Source organism: Crocodylus porosus, unplaced genomic scaffold (assembly GCF_001723895.1).
Source record: "Crocodylus porosus isolate Cpor-Errol unplaced genomic scaffold, CroPor_comp1, whole genome shotgun sequence".
Taxonomy (NCBI): domain Eukaryota; kingdom Metazoa; phylum Chordata; order Crocodylia; family Crocodylidae; genus Crocodylus; species Crocodylus porosus.
The window spans coordinates 8,015,247-8,031,875 of NW_017728925.1; positions in this window are offsets into that span (position 1 = coordinate 8,015,247).

Consider the following 16,629-nt stretch of genomic DNA (forward strand, 5'->3'; position numbering starts at 1 on the left):
CCCCCCCCATTAGGTAGGTTTCAGAAGTAAGGACCAAGATTACAGCACTGAGATCATGCTGTTGCTATGGTTAGTAATGTGCACGTCCGGAAGATTTCTTAATTTTTCCTGTCTACTTAGATACGGTTACTGCAAAAGGAAGCCTAGGATTATAAACCTCATGAGAAAGATGTCTATTTAGCAAGAGACTCAAAGGAAGAGAAGGACGGGCCAGGGTGGATGCCTGTCATAAATCACTGTGCTGCAGAAAACAAACACAGAAGAAAATTTGAAAGTATGTGCCTAAGGTAGGCTTCTTACATAGGCTTCTAATCAGATTGCCAAGAGCACTACATACCCACAGGTCCTGCTGAAGTCAGTAAACTAAGTAGATGCTGAACCTCTTGGAAAATCAGATCTGGCTGATGGAGAAAGGTGGAGCACTGGTGTAGGGTCGTGGAAGGAAGCATTAGAGGGTCTGTGAGACATTCCCAGGAGAACTGGAGGCTCAGCACCATTGAGAAGTTAGAGGGTGACCCTTTAATGCTCCTCCTCACAGCCTCCAGAGTTTCCCAGAGGTATGACAAGACCCAACTTTTCTTTTGATGGCACATCCCACTGGAGAGCAGAGCACAGCTTCCCAGTAGCTGTCTTCCAGCACTGCCAGTGCCCATTCCCTCTCTGTGTGGCACTGGGAAACCTGGGGTAGTGCTGCAGAAGTATTACAACGTCATCTCAACAGCATATTTAATTCTCCAGGGGCTTCAGATTGAAGTAATGCAGTCATATAGCCTGAGAAGGCTTCTCCCTCCCAAAAGTGAACTGTGGCAATACTTTAGCTGAAGACTAAACAACAGCTCCTTAAAAGAAAATGATGCAGCTTCTCTTCTAAATTTGCCATTGGGTTCCTGAGAGGCTTTGCAGCCATCTGCTTGTCTATGGACTCTAAAAGACAGGAGTCTGACTCATTAAATCAGTCCTCTGCTACATCCAGTCTGGGATCCTTTGTGTGAAGGTACAAGACACCCTGCAGTTGCAAGGAAGGACATAGAGACTAGGGACAGACATTCAAACAGCCTGAGCCTGAATTAATTCACTCTTTGCAAGTTAGTTTAAGCCGCACAGCTCACAATGATTAATAAATAGACAGATATTTTCTGTTAAACCAGGAAATGCAGCCACGTTCCTGCAGTGGCTCAACCCAGAAGCTGGAGGGTGCTAGAGCACACCTGCCAGCCACTACCAAAGGGGAGATTCTCACCCCGCCCTGCTGGAGTCGAGTGGGCATGGCCTGGCACCAGCCAGGGAAGTGGGGGAGAGTGGGCAGCTGCTGCCAGACTGAGAAGTGGGGATGAGGGAAAATCTTTTCTCTGAAGCAAGCATGTATTGAATGCAGCACTTTGCAAAGCATACAACAGAGATCTGCCAAAAATCTTTGCCTAAGCTAAGATACAGCCCAGTAAACACACAGCATACACAACTTAGTCTAACTTCAAATGTAAACGAGGAAGACAAAGCCTTGCATAAGTCTTACTAATCCTGTGTCTCCTTACAGCCAGGCATCCAGAAAGGATTTGTTTAGGTATTTTCACCTTTTACAGTTCTGCTTTATAATGTAAATGTAGCTCTCTGCATTCTTTGGTGAAGCTGCCTGCAACTTCCCTTAACTACATCTCCAGCATATATGTATGATGATTGAGACTGCAGTCCAAGCCCCCTCCCCTCCACGCTTCCAGGGGAGAGGGGATAGGGAGGAATTAGCTCTGTCCCTGCCTGGCTGCAGGCAAGCCATGGAAGTGTGGCTGGGGCTGGCAAACCCCAGGGTTTGTGGAGGTTGGGGATGAGGAAAATTTGCCTCAGGGACCATGGCAGGCCCTGCCCCTGCTCGGGCTAGAAAGTTGAGCAGAGGGGCCACCGCAGAGCAGACAGGAGAGTCCCACCCAACCCAGAGAGCGTGCTGGGGGATGTCTGGTTTAACTTAAATCAGTAAGGGTCTGGGACAGACAATGCATAAACCAGTTTGAGCCAAATAAGTCTGATACTACATTCAACCAGATGTATCTCAAACTGGTTTCAGCCATTTTCAAACAGGTTTATGTGCACTGAATGTCTGTTCTGTGTATTTTTAAATGAGTTTCTGATTACCTAAACTGATCTATGTGTAATGTCTGTCCCTAGCCATTAAGTCAATGCTTAGATCTTTCTGAGTGCCTCCCTTCTTCCCTTAACCTAAATCTGGGGGTGGGTCACCCCCTCTCCCTTCCTGCCATAGGAAAACTCATAGCAGGAATTACTAGGGGAAGGGAGAGGTGGCACCAGGAAAGAATCCCCTATCAGAAAGGTGAGAACCATTGCTTGTATGCATTCCTACGTGCACCCGTTGCTGAATCTGGGAGCCTGGACCTTCTCCCATTACACTAGTTCTACTCCCTGTGTCGCCACTCTTTGCAAAGGAGCAACTCCCAATTTAACACTGCTTAAGTGAAAGGGATTTGAGTCCCACTGAGTTTAGTAGGAAATCCTATCCCTGCTACTGAATCTGAATCCTGTAGAGGTTGGGAAAAGTCTGTGGAAAGGTTATTAGTTTCTATTATCGTCTTGGGGGCCTTTTCCATAAATGTCTCCCTATCCCCTTTCCCAGGCTGGGGTTCTTGAACCTATTTAAGCCATCTCCTTAGGCAGTCCTCTACAGGAGGAGACAGTTCTTGCAATGAATGATACACTATCATATTTAATTGATAGCTTCTCCAACTTTGGAGGAGCTAAGTATTTCAGACTCTTTAGTATGTGCCTGGGCAATGGTTCTCTTTCCTACATGATGGCCATGTGAGTCCTGATTATGTCCTGACCTAGTTTTTCAAACTAGTCTTTAGAATTTCCCTTCTTCCTCATCTCATGCTTCAGGAACTGGCCATCAGGAGACAACCCACAGGAGGGAAGTGACTGGCTGACCTGTGCTTTGGGATTTCAGAACAGAGCAGGGCTGGTCAGCTGAAGAACAAAGCTGACGGAAGGTCATGCATGGGATGTTTTTTATTTTACTTGGTACAACACAGAGAGAGACACTGCCGATGGTGTGTCCAATACCAGCAAACCCAGTGGAGCTTGAAATTGGAAGGTGTCTCATAGCTTGTGTTACACTGGAATACAGAGGAGAGAGGAAGACAGAAAAACGGAGCTTACATAGGAAAGCTGCACTAAGAAGTAGCTAAAGGAGGAAGAAGTTTATTTCAGGGCGATAGGGTGATTGCATGTGGCAGGAATGGAGAAAACAGGAGGGACTGAGGCAGGCATCCAAAATGCTGAGAGAAAGAAGGGTTAAAAGGATTAGATAAGGGATGAGGGAAACTGGGTGGATTAGGGGAAGAGTCTGAGACTGCTAGGATCATTTTGCTACTGATAAACTGGGCTCAAGTGAATAAAGCTTAAGGGTGAGATGTGTGGGAAAGAAGTGAAGTGTGATGAGAGTCCCTGGGACTGGAAAAAAATCCTGGAGTTGTGGATTTGGGAGTGAGAAGCTCTGTAGGGAAACACCAGAGAGTGACTGAGGAACTGGAAAGACACTGAAGAACTGGAAATAGAGGAAAGACAGAGTGGGTAGGGTTGAAGCACTGCAGAATGGGATTGATTTCCTGGGTGGGGGTGGGGGCAGACTGAGAAATGAGGACAGAAGGGGTGTTGCTGTGGTATTGGTAAGGAAAAGTTATATTAAGGAGGTACAAGTGTCAGGGGGATGATGGGGGTTGCAAATCTTTTGCATTATTTTTAATTTGAGTTCATGAAACTCATTTCCTGTAATTTCACCCCTGCCCTTCCCCTCCACCTTTGTAAAGGGTGATTCAATTAAATGAGAAGAGCGAGAGAACCAGCAACATATTTTGTGTTAAAGTAAAGGGCGATCTGTGTTCTCTATTTAGACTAGAAAATTCTCCGCCAAGCTCAGCTGGCATTTAAGGTGTTTATTCTTTCACTGAACTGTTTCTCACTCCTCCTCTTGCTCCCTTTTTCACAGTCTCTCCTAAGTGGAATGCAAAGCCAATAATGGCTGAGTTTCAAATGAACTTTCCACCTTGCAATATTGGAGTGGGTTCAGAATGAAGCCAGAGGAGTTTGCACAGGCCTAATTTAGAAACTCGCTAGAGACAGATGGGCATTTGGGTGGAATAAGGGGCTGAATTAAGAACAAGAAAACCACGTCATTTGGGGGTAGGAAGGAGGGTTTTCTGTACGTGCAACTAAGCTAGTGCAGCACCCGTAATGCCACAGCAGGGAAAATGAATCGGGGTTCAGGAGAGTCCAGCAACGGGCTAGTTGCCCAAATGAAACCCGCATCGCTCTTCCCTGATGCGTGACCCAGACACTGTGGTGACTGTGGGTGGCGATTAATGGTGACAGCTTTATGAGCAGATCTGTGTGGTGTGATGATGAGACAGAGCTCCAGAACAGCTCGGAATGGGACTTTTAAAGGCTATTAAACCAGCTGTGCAATATTTTATGTTTCACATGAACAGCACCAGCTTGGCCTGTGCTAGTTTTAAAGGTGTGTGTGCATGGGTGTGTGAAAGCTGGAAAGAGCAGAGATGATACAAAGCTCTTTTCTCTGCCAGAGTTTGCTTTTGAAGTGCAAGATAGGGGGGTGAGGGAGCAGAAGAGGGGTGGGGAGCCTGTTACTTACAATAGAAATATCACTTTGCACTTCCAATCCACACTGTCTATCTCAATGTTCGTGACAAATGAAGCTACATATTCTCGTGGTACAGATGGAGAAACTGAGGCACGGTACTTCAGAGGCTCAGTACCTAACACCGTGTCAATGTCTCCCAACTGCCCATCCAGGACTTCCCCTATTAGGCCACACATGGCATGTCGACATGCACACTATCCTAATAACACTGCACTGCAGTGCGTCACAGCACAGACAGTGCTAATACACTACTGTGCAGTGTTATTAGGCTACTGCACAGTAGCGTCACTAAAAAGGTGTTTGCTTGTGCAACTCTGGTTATTTCACATTTATTTAGTACTTGGTTATACATCTAATTAACATGTAGATGTCCCCACTGTGTCACCTGAAGTACCTCTAGATCGGAAAAACCATAAGAAGACCCCATTCTGCACAACGTCTCTGTTCTCCTTGCCTCTTTCCCCGTCTCTGCCTTTGATTGTCCCCTAGGTTCTGGCTCGTGCCTTCAAGATCCATGATCCTCCGGTAGATTTCCTCCACCAGAATTACCCTTGATCCTGAATCCAAAGTCTCAGCCTTCTTGGATTGTACGTCCCAGGGTGAGTAAGCTCTGACCTTTTAAGCAAAAGTCTGTTGGGTCTTCTAACAGGGCCTAGAGAAAGGAAATGCTGGCTTAACTGGAGGGTTATGAGGATTTGCCAAGGAAAAAGGGTGCTGAGGGGACTTTTGGAAGGGTACAGGTAACAAGCTGATGGTCTAGAAGGCTAGGGACAGAAGTTACACATACCCCGGTTTAAGTGATCAGAAGCTGGTTTAAACCTGTAACAGAACAGAAGTTCAGTGCACATACACCAGTTTCAAAATGGCTGAAACTGGTTTAAGATAAACCTGGTTGAATGTAGTATCAGACGTGACTGATTTGAGTCAAACTGGTTTATGAAACTTCTGTTCCAGACTGAAGGGGGCAAGGGATAAGGGGACTGATTCTTCTCTGACTGTGCCAGGGAAACATTCGTTTTTATATTGGTTTGAATGAGAGGAGAATTAGACCTTGGAGAGGGGGTGTTACTGGGGAGACAGAGCCAAGTCTATCGCTAAGATCTGAAAATAGACAGGGAGGGATAAGGCAACTTATCAAGCCTTGAAAGGAACTTTGAGGCTGGTTGAGTGCTGCTCCCTCCTCCTGAGGCAGCTCTCACATCCCTGTCAGCCCAAAGAGCAACGATTTTCACGCCGCTGGTGTGATGTCTGAAACAATTCACATGTCACCTGTCTGCACTTGCCCCTGGGGACACCAACTCTGAAAAGTAGCTCTGTCTATTCTCCTAATTAATATTTTTTATTCGTTTTCAGAAAGTGGGTTAGTGAATTGAGAGCTCCTGAGATGAAGCAGCTGTTTGCACAAGCTAGAAGCCAGTGCAGCATAGAGGCATAGTACAGAGTCCCCTCCATCCTCTACCATCTTGTTTTAATAAACCTCAGTCCTACCCAGAAGCCCATGTTGCCCTATTCCTAGGACCACCCTGCAGGCTCCCCACAGCTCTGCTGGTCCCTTTTCATCCTGGGCTGTAGCATCACCCAGGGGTACCTCCTTCCTGTGTCCGTGCATCTTGACGCTATTAGGTATCATCCACTTCTGTGCCCTACCTGGTACATCTCACCTCGTTTGCAGCATCTGATGTTCCAGTCTCCTCTGCACCCCAGCACATACACAGCTCCATCATTTTGTTTTTGGCTGACTTGGGCCCTAAAGCCCACATTGCTCATTCCAGTCTGCAGCATTTCTTACTGTCCCAGTTCTAAAGCACCATATAACTCTGCTGTGCCATCTTAAACCATTTGCATTAACTATTCCAGTCCAGCACCTCTGCCTGACTCTGACTTGTAGTCAAATGTCAAAGTCAAACATTTACTCGGCTATCACAGCTTAGTACGGTTAAAGCATGAGAGTTTCTGTAATCAGCAGCACGCAAAGGAGTGATGTGGCCAGCATTACATCCAGATACCTTTGATTCCCCAACCTGAATGACCACATGCCTGTTTACAGTTGGGTTGACTGGGAGCAGCTACAAATATGAATCTGGAACGGGACTCCAACTGAGGCTCTCTGCAGCTGTAGTAAGGCAGCTTAACTGCTTTGCACCTCTCAGCAGGTAGAAATGCAGGCTGTTTTCCTGGAGGAAAGGTGACATCTGGCCTGTTAGATGACCTTGCAAGAGGCACTCCCCTCTGACTGCCAGAGATTCCTATCTGCAAAATGGAAATAATGATACTGAACTCCTTTATCACATGCCTTGAGATCAACTGATGGAAAGCACTGTATAAGATATACCAAAGTTTACTGAATTACAAAAGCCATGCTATGAATGCACATGGGAATCTCAACCCCAAGTAATGACCAAATTGAACCATCAGTTAAAAAAAATAAATAAATAGAAGTAGTATAAAGTCCTGTTTGGAACTGCTGGGAAGTTTGCCAACAAAATGTATTTTGTCAAAAAAATCTGAATTATTTCAGTTGAAATAGTTTCCATGAATATCCTGAATATGTTTGACACAGAAGGAGCATGTTACCTTACTGATGCCTGTGAGATAGTAGGACTGCATATTTTTTTCTCTAACCAGGTATTCCCTGAAGCTCTAGGAAGTAGGGTGTGATGGAAAAAGTTACACACACAGGATGTGCTCATACAGGTATGCAGAGTTTAGCAACAAATATGTAAAGGTAATATATGCCTTAGGAAAATGAAAGAAATAGCCAGAGGCTGAGAAGAAAGTAGAGCATTATGCAGAGAGGGAACTCAAAGAAGGAGCAGAAGAAAACTGGAAAGAGAAAGAGAAATATTTGGTCTCTTAACCACCCATTTGGCATAGCTTCTCCAAGGCACCTATTGCTAATATAGCCACAAGCTACCGTCATAAATGAAGAATATACCCTCTGCATCAATCCTTTTTTCCCCTTCTCTTTGTTTTCCTTGTTGTGATTCGATACAGAGAAGTGAGGACACTGGTATCTCTTTTGCTTTCGTTTTGCCGAGCCTTTTCCCTAGGATCCAGGGGACTTGTTTGTATTAGCGTGATTGGCAAACACGTTCAAATATTAGCTGTGGCAGCAATACCACTGTGGGGGGAATAGTCAAGGCAAGCGACCCCTTCAGTTGCAATACTTAACACCCGAAAGGTGCTGCCAGGCATCTTAGGTACTGAATCTGATCCAGAAATACCATCCAGCTCTGAAGCAGCCAGAACAATTCCATTATTAATCATGATGATGATGATGATGATGATTTGAGGAGGAAAGCTAGAGATTCAAGTCTGGGGACAGGAGCAAATACCTACATTATTCTACAAGGATGCTGGGGGAGGGGGCGGGAATGGTGTTTAAGCTAGGTAGGATCCAGAAGAAGGAAGTCAAAGTCTTGGAATCCCCTACAAGGAAGAGGGAAGTGCAGGGAGGGAAAATAGATGTCATCTAATGCAAGACTGATACCACGTAAGGGCAACAGGCCGTACCCTCAGTGGATACAAATGGGCATAACTCTAGTGCAATTAAGGTAGAAAGCTAAACTGGCTTGCACATACTAAAGATCTGGCCCCAAACACTGTGTTCCCTAGAAGCCTGGTTATGATCCAGGTTTGTCTTAGGCATATTCAAAGAAATGTTCCGTCAAGGACCTCATCCCCCCTCCTTTATCTCTTCAGTTCAAGGTTTGTGCAGGGTATGATGAGGGAGATTTTCCAGGTACTTTGTAGAATCAGAATTAATGGGAAAAGTCTTATAGCAATGACTCAAGCTCCACAACCCCACTGAAATCAATGGAGTTTTATGTCAGGGATGAATTTGGGTCAATAATTTTATGATCATGCCTTCACTGATATACTGTTTGCTTAAAAAAAAGAATAAAACATCATCGTAAACCATGGTTTATGTTTAAACATAGAAACAACTGAATAATGCAGTTTGCTCCAAGAACAATAAAAGGGAGAAGGGGACTTTTTATTTTCTTATTGGTGAATTTAGTGTCGCTGAACTGTGCCAAGTTGACAATATGACTGAAGTCCATCTAACAGGCTTATTGTAGGCCTGTGCATCACAAGGTGACCCTTGTCTTTGCTGTAACTATTAGTGTCTCTCATCTCAGATCTGGAAGGGATCATTTGGATGAGCAAGAGAGCAGTTAGGTCTCCAGAAGCCATGCAGTCATTCATCTCTTTTCTGAGATCTTCATGAAGTGTGTGGGTGTATGGACCCTGTGCACTAGGAAGAGAACTGAGATTCCCCACTCATAAACTAAAATTCACCTAATATCTGAATAATAGTGATAATGATAGGAAGCTTGGGAAAAATGATGTGGTGGTAATAATAATAATTAATAGGCATTTAGAAAAATGACTGTGGTAGTCAGTCATCTATAGACAAAATCATAAACATATAATGAAAATTTCGCCCTGGTGAACAGTGTTGACAACTTAATTTAGGTTGCCTTTTTTTCCTTCAATCTAAAGGCACAGCCTTTGGAACTGCATGTTTAGATGGCAATATTAGTTTTCATTTTAAAGAAATTGTCCTTGTAGTTTCAGAGAAAAGTTTAGAACCGTGATTCGAGGCATCCTAAAGGTTTGAAAGTCAGACGACAAATAAAAACATATATTAAAAAATATTCTTATCATGTTTATCCTAATCTCTCTCTCTCTCTCTCTCTCTCTCTCTTTTTTTTTTTGTAATGTCAAAGGTTAGGCAGACCCCGTGTAATAGCAAATTAGCTGCAAGTGTCACTTTTGCTGGACGTGATATGTGTTGCACCAGCACAGTGCGTGGCCCAGTATTTCCTTTTGCTATGAGCAATTTAGAACGTAACTTCAGCAGAGATTGGCAGTCTGTCCACTGTGGTCTAAGGCTTAACTGGGACATCCTCATACCCCTAGCCCACATCGTGACAGTTCTTTGGTGCTTCAGAAATAGCAGTCCGGGGGAGACACTACCCTCAGCTAAAACAACCGTGTCCAAATTTCTACTTAGCTTGACTGGGAATAGGACAGAATTCACACACCCCCCCCCGCCTTCCTTCAGCTCACCTGCTTCCTCAAAACCTGTGCTCTCGGTATTGAAAACAAATCCAAACAAGGCTGCCAATGCAGAAGCTACACCTTTCAATTATTGTGATTATTGATAGTGCCTTGATGCTTCAGTCTAAGTGAGAGCACTATTGTAGAGGAGGTGCTACACATGCTTTGTGCAAAGCAGGATCTGCCTAAAGGGGTGGGTTATTATCCAGGTTTTATGAACATGGAATGGAGGCTAAAGAGACTATCACATTCAGTGTCACAGAGAAAGGCCATCATAAAGCCAGAGCAAGGTCACTGAACCTAGGTAAGGAACTCATGGCTTTCTTTACCCTGATGTCTGAACATCTTATAAACTTTAGGAGATTTAACCTCCTAAGAGCTTATGAAATAAAGCAGTGCTCTTATCTCTCTGTTAAAAATGGCAAACTGAGGCACAGAGATAAAGTGATCTTTTTTTTTCCCCAAGGTCATGGGGGAAGTTGGTGGGAGAGCAGACTTGAACCTAGACATCACAGTGTTGCATCCCCACCATGGCTAGGCTCTCTCAGTCCTGAGCATACCCTAGCCACCAGCTCCTACTCAAGTGAGAGACTGGGGTCTCAAGAGCAGCTACTAGGGGCCGACCTCAGAGTGTCCTTACCATTGCATTTCCAAGTTTGGCATGTGTGAGCAGGAGGCATGGCCAGACCCTCTGAGAAGCTTGTAGACACCATAAGAGTCTGAATTACTGGTCTCCTCCCTTTCAAGGGAAGCCTTTGGCTATAACCAAAAGTTTGTCCTTTCTTGTTAAGTTCCTTGACCTGAAGATAAAGTTGATTTTTTTGTTTCAGCAGACTGGATATGTTAGAAATTGGAAAACATTGGGATCTGTAGTGCATTATTTATGGTTTTTTTTAATTGATTAAAATTAATGGAAACAAATAAACAGAGTCATTAAAGCAAAGCTATTCTTTTAACCTATATAAGCTCCAGGAGATTGATGGGCTAATATTTTTGTCTAGACAATTAACTATTTTGCTAATTGTGTCTTTTGTCTTTTGTTTGCCTTAAGATGTCCTGGGCCAGATTCGCAGCAGGGTCTGTATTTTTCTCTGGGAAGCAGGGAGTCTGTGTTTTCAAGGAATGCTTTTATTTAACAGTTACAACAGCATAATGAATAGGTCTGAGTGAAATACTGGAACTTTCTACTGGGCAGAAATTTTAGTTTTTAGTGGCCAAAATACCAGCACTTTGCGGGGAATCAAGAGCTAAAACAATTATTTGAAAAGGTTGACATCTAGGGGGTGGGGGGAGGATGTAGGGTCAAAATCAGTCTGTATCTGCCTCACACGCTTTTTATCCCTGTTGGCAGGGCTATATATACAAGGAAGGTACACACTCTACCTCTTCCGATCAAAAAACAGCAGGAACAGTAGTATTGTGATGGAAAATTCCCACCAAGCTCTAATCCTGGATGAAACCAGATTCAGTCTCTGGGTTCACAAACCCCCTAAACACTGATTTCATCCTAGCAGAGCTAATTAATTACCTGTCTATCCATGTCTCTCATTAGCCTTTTTCCTGGTATGTATCTGCTGGATCAAGAAAATGGCACTATGCTTCAGGGAAGCAGATTGCCCACTGTAAGTCCCACGACACCACAAAGATAGCCGGTGGGATGGTTGTGTTGGCCAGAGGCAAGAATACCTGCCAGAAGGTAGACCTGACAGCGTGAAAACTGGGTGGTTTTTAACATGGAGGCAGCATGTCTGAGACGCAGTGTAGCTTGCTATTGATTTAGCACATCTGCTTCAGCAGAATCTCAAGGGAGAACTGTGTCTGGTGCTGAGCCACCCACCTCACTGTGTCCAACCACCTACCAAGCTCCGAGTGCCTCCCTGGGTTGCCTCTTATCCAGCTGCCCCCCTTCCTGGAGCATACCCACAAGCCTGGGGGTACTGCCACCATCACCCAGGGGTCTGGGCTGTTTCTGGGCCCTGTGCTCCCTGGGGTACAGGCCTTGTAGTCCTTGAGGGTGCTTGACCCTCTGCAAAAACCTGGGGTGCTTCCTTTAGTCTGATGCACCAGTAGTAGTCTCCCTGGGTCATCTGAGCCAAGGGAATAGAAAAGGCATGCCTGAAACCTCTCCCAGCGAGTCTACCACACTTGGTACAGTGAAGAACTTTATTGGTACAGAGGGTTGGCTTGGGGAAGGGTATCACAGAGGTATCACAGAATAACCTTAGAGCAAATGGCATGGCCAGGTAGGCTTTAATCATGGATCTCCTTCCCAGCAAGCTATATGCCTAGATAAGTTTCAGTAAGTTACTCCCAAGTATCATCCAGAGGCTAGCTGAGCTTTCCTCTGGAAACTTCATGGTGTGTCCATGAGTTTCAAGAGAGATCCCTACCTCTCTGCCTGGTCAGTTCCTCGTGTTCCCCAATATGGTTTTCTCCCTCCTCCTGGGCAGTCTTAGCTTATATGGGCCTTTTGACATCACCTTTCCAGGTACTATCAGGGCAGGTGTTGTTTGAGGCCAACCAACCAATTCAAAAAGCATCACTGGTCACCTGATGAGAGTGACATAGGCTTGAGCCACTGCCCCCATGCCATGAGGTCACTGCTAACACAATAGAGAGGAAGATCCACCCCCCTTCTCACGTTGTCCAGGTCACATAGACAGAGAAACTGGAGTGATAGACAGGTAAGAATACAATGATAGAGGAAACAAAACTAGCAAGAAAGACAGGGAAGAGACTGGGGATGGAAATCCTCCACACTTCCTGCCCTGCTCCTTCAAAAGCCTGGGCACATAGCTTCACGCTGCCCTTTGCTCTTGATTTACTTGGCTAGTGGTATCTAGCACCTGGTTCCTTTCTTGTCAGAGGTAGAATTATTATTAAATAGTTATATTTTGCCTGCTCCTTGAGCCCTCAACCAAGATTAGACCAGACTGAGGTAGGAGCTGTACAAATAGTGTAAGAGTACAAACACTGCATTGTAAAAAGTATGTGGACTCAAGGCATTCTGGTTTGCTGGGAAGATCGCCTGAGATCCATACCAGCCTTAGTGTCCCTCCAGCCCTAACACTATATGTCTATTACCCATCCTCATGCACGTGGGACTGGCATGTCACCCTTTTGGGACAGTGACATTCATTCCCATTTAGCTCCTTATCTCCTTACTTCCACATAAATTCTGATTCTGGGAACAGCACATGTGGAAGGGGCAGGAGGTCTCTGGGTACAGCCGTGGATCCTAGAACATCCCAAAAGTTTTCATCATGTTTCCTTACTCTTTTTGGAAACTGTTATTTGCTTTATCATGCCATCTTTGCCACTTGCTGGCCAATACAGAAATAACCAATGTCCCAAAATGCTAAAGGGCATATTTCTCCTGTTATCCTCTATGTGGGCTTCTATGTCATATTTTAAATGCCTTTTAGGAATGTCTGTTCCTAGATGGTCCCACACTGAGAGAAGAATGGCTTGACTTGTATGCGGCATAAAGGGGGTAGAGGAAAATAAATGGAGCAGAAGGTGAGATAAGGAAAGAAAAGAAAGATGGTAGCCATGAGGGAGGAAAGAGGGATGAAAAAGAAAGGCAAGAAGAACTGAAAGGAGAGAAAAGAAACGTGGAATTAAAAAAGGGGGAGAGGAATAGAAAGAGGGGAGGGAATGATGGTGACAAGGAATGACAAAAAAGACAGAAGCCAAGTCAAAGAGTGATATAGAGAACTCCTGAGAGGTATGTTTTGCAGGTGCATCTCAGCAGGTTGCCTATAAGCATCTCTCTCAGGGACACAGCATGTTACCTGGGCTAATTTATAAAGGAAATGAAAAGGAAATGGACTCGTTATAATGAACACCATTAATTCACCACTTCAGACTTCACTGTTTGAACAGAGAGTATCAAACGACTCAATTGTCATTCGTCTATTCCATTCGTCTCTCTTGCCTGTTGAAAATGACCGGCGAGCAGATATGCGCCCGACTAGCTGCACAGCCACTAATTAGCATATATATTGTTTGTCCTGGTATAAATTTATAGCAAACAGCAATATTTTACACTCCAGTAAAGTTAATAAATGAAGCTTTAGGCTATAAAAATTTCATGTTCTTTTGTGCAAAGGTCAATTATAAATAGTTAAGCACATATTCATCCAAAAGCTCTGGGCTTCGACTCTGGGAGAATGAAATATATTCTGGTCAATTTACACTTCAACTGGACAGCCTCCTATTTTATAGCCCCTGAGACACCCCATGTCACCCAGCTGCTGTGGGTTACAGAGCAATTCTGTGCATGACTCAGTAAAGGCTTCATCTCAGCCCAGTGGAGAAGGTTTTATAAAGTGCTAGAGGTACAGGTGGCATCCTTCCATGTCAGGACAGAGACAGCTTTAAAGAGCCGAATTACAGCAACAGCTCCCTCTGCACCGATAGGAAAACTAAGGTTAGAAAAACAAAAATATAAACACACATGCTCCACTGACCACCAGCTCAGTGCAGGATAGGAGGACAGAGGGAATCTAAGGAACAGCAGCATGGAAAATCCCCTCCCAGTTCTGGACCGAAAACCATTAGGGTTAGAACTGTTATCATGCATTTGTATTGCAGTAGTGCCTAATTGCTACACACATACTAAACAAGAGGTGGTCTAGGCCTCAGAGAGCTGACAAGCTAAGGATAAGTTATTGGGGAATAGGTTCTTGGGGCCAATCTCTCCCTGCAATGTGTGGAGCACATTTATTCTACCGTCTCTTTAATTTACCATAGCAACAAAAGCCCCAGTTAGGATGGGAGCCCCAGGGCACTGGGTGCTGCATGCAGAGGGAAGTCCTTGATCAGGACAGAATCTCAAAGCACGCTGGGCACTGGAGAGATGGAGAAATAGCAGCACTGTCTCTGGACAAGGCTTAGCGAAAGGCTTGGGGAGAGTTAGGGGAATCTATTCTGAGATACTGAGATCGGGTGATTCAAGCAACTAAGGCAGGGGACCGCAAACCAGACTGAACACACAAGCAGTAAGACAGACAATGGCAAGAGGCCAGGGAATTGGTGTTGGGACCAAGGGTGTCTAAAGACTTGATGCAGAAGGAAGAAGGTACTGGAGGATCCCTGTTACTGGGAAAGGAGAAAAGCTAGAGACCGGATCTCAGAGGAAGCAGTCTTAAGCATACTGTCATCCAGCGTTTGTCATCAATATTAACCCGGTAACCAGGCAACTGAAAGATTTGTAAGGAGCTCACAGTATCATCCAGAGCGAAGGAACATGTTCTGAGGGGATGAGAATGGGTTTAAAAGCTCGGTGAGTCATGGGATCAGTGATCTGTCACTGGGGCTGTCGGGCTTGTGTCTCCAGAGATGCATATTCATGCATTTGATAGGACGGATAAGGGGTGAAGTGGGAAAGTATGGAAATGAAGAGCGCAATCAGCACAGATGGGAATCATACCAAGGAGTCTAAACTTTAATTACTGCCATCACTTGGTTCCTGTGAGCAATCGCTGGAGTTGTCCCAAACATTGTGTTTCACTACAGCATAACCCTCTCTCTCTGTCTCTCTCAGTGGGCCAGGCAACGTGTATATGGATGTGAGTCTCTTACTCACACACACGATAGCCAGGCCTAGATATTGTCCCTCAGGTGTCCAGGTATCATATCAGAGAGATGATGCCTCAGTGAATGGAAAGGAATGACAATTAACTCTGCTCACCTTTCCCAGACAGACAGTGGGAGTGAGAAATGGAGCTATTCCTAGGGCCTCCAGGAGCCTGGAGACCTCTCTGTCTTTGGAAATAGCAGATTTATTGGTCTGTGGCAATTACCTGTGCAAAACTTTGAGTCTGCTTCACCATTCTCCTAGCCATGGCCTATTGCTTTTGAAATGTAGGCCATTGTAGATTGAAGGTCCAAGCTAAATTCAGAGTTGGCTTGATCCACTCCCTGAGCCCCTTTACACCCTCTAGGCAAGGGAAAGGAGTGTCCTCCTGAAAAGTGCGTTATTTTTCAAGGGACAGGCTTAGGGTAGACTGTTCCAGGTAGAAGAGGGGTTAGTAGGCATGGATCATGTACAAGCAGTGCAAGTCTAAGACGAAGGCTGAAGCAGCTGAGAACTGGGTAGTCAGGAGTGCTTGCTGTTTAGGCGCGAACAGAAAGGTGTGAGTAATGGGGTGAGGAGGGGGAGATGAAACTAGCTGGGGGAAGGTGGACTACAAGTGTTGCTTCTGAATGAAGTGGGTCTTTGACATCCCCAAAGGGAAGATGGTCCCTAGAGACTGCCTTTCGGGTTTTACCAAAGTCCCATGGGGATTTTTCCATGATGTTGTACCCCTGTTTTTCCCCACTGTTCATTCTCTCTCTGGATCGCTAACTTTTTTCCATTGGTATCTGTACTCCCTTAGCTGTGCAGGGGTAAGGAGATTTCATGCTTTTTGGAGCTTAATTCCATGCAAATGGGAAATGCTAGGATAACTCACCTTCTCCTCCCCAAAGTTTAAACAAAAATATAGGGCCAGATTTTCACTGCTCCTCTGCTTATAATCTGAGCCAACATTTAATGAAGTCAGTGGCCATTTTTCCCTTGCTATTGGTGCGCTGTGGATCAGGCTTTGATTATGCAGCCAGTATCTGCCAATGCATCTGTTGGTACAGGCCAAATGACCAACTGTGCCCATAAATATAAACATATGCACTTCCAGCAAGATGAGTTTTCAAATTTAGCTTGTGCATTTGGTGCCAATGAATGGGGAAGGGGGAGGGAAGGACAGGCTGGGATGGGGAGCACAGCACATGGAGGGGAGCACAGCACAGCACATCCATATATTTCATGAACCCTTTGAAGTCTAAAGACAGACACCACAAGCTGGAGCTCCAGTGCTCTGTAAATCGAGAAGTTAAGAACCTCAGGGCAAAGGGAG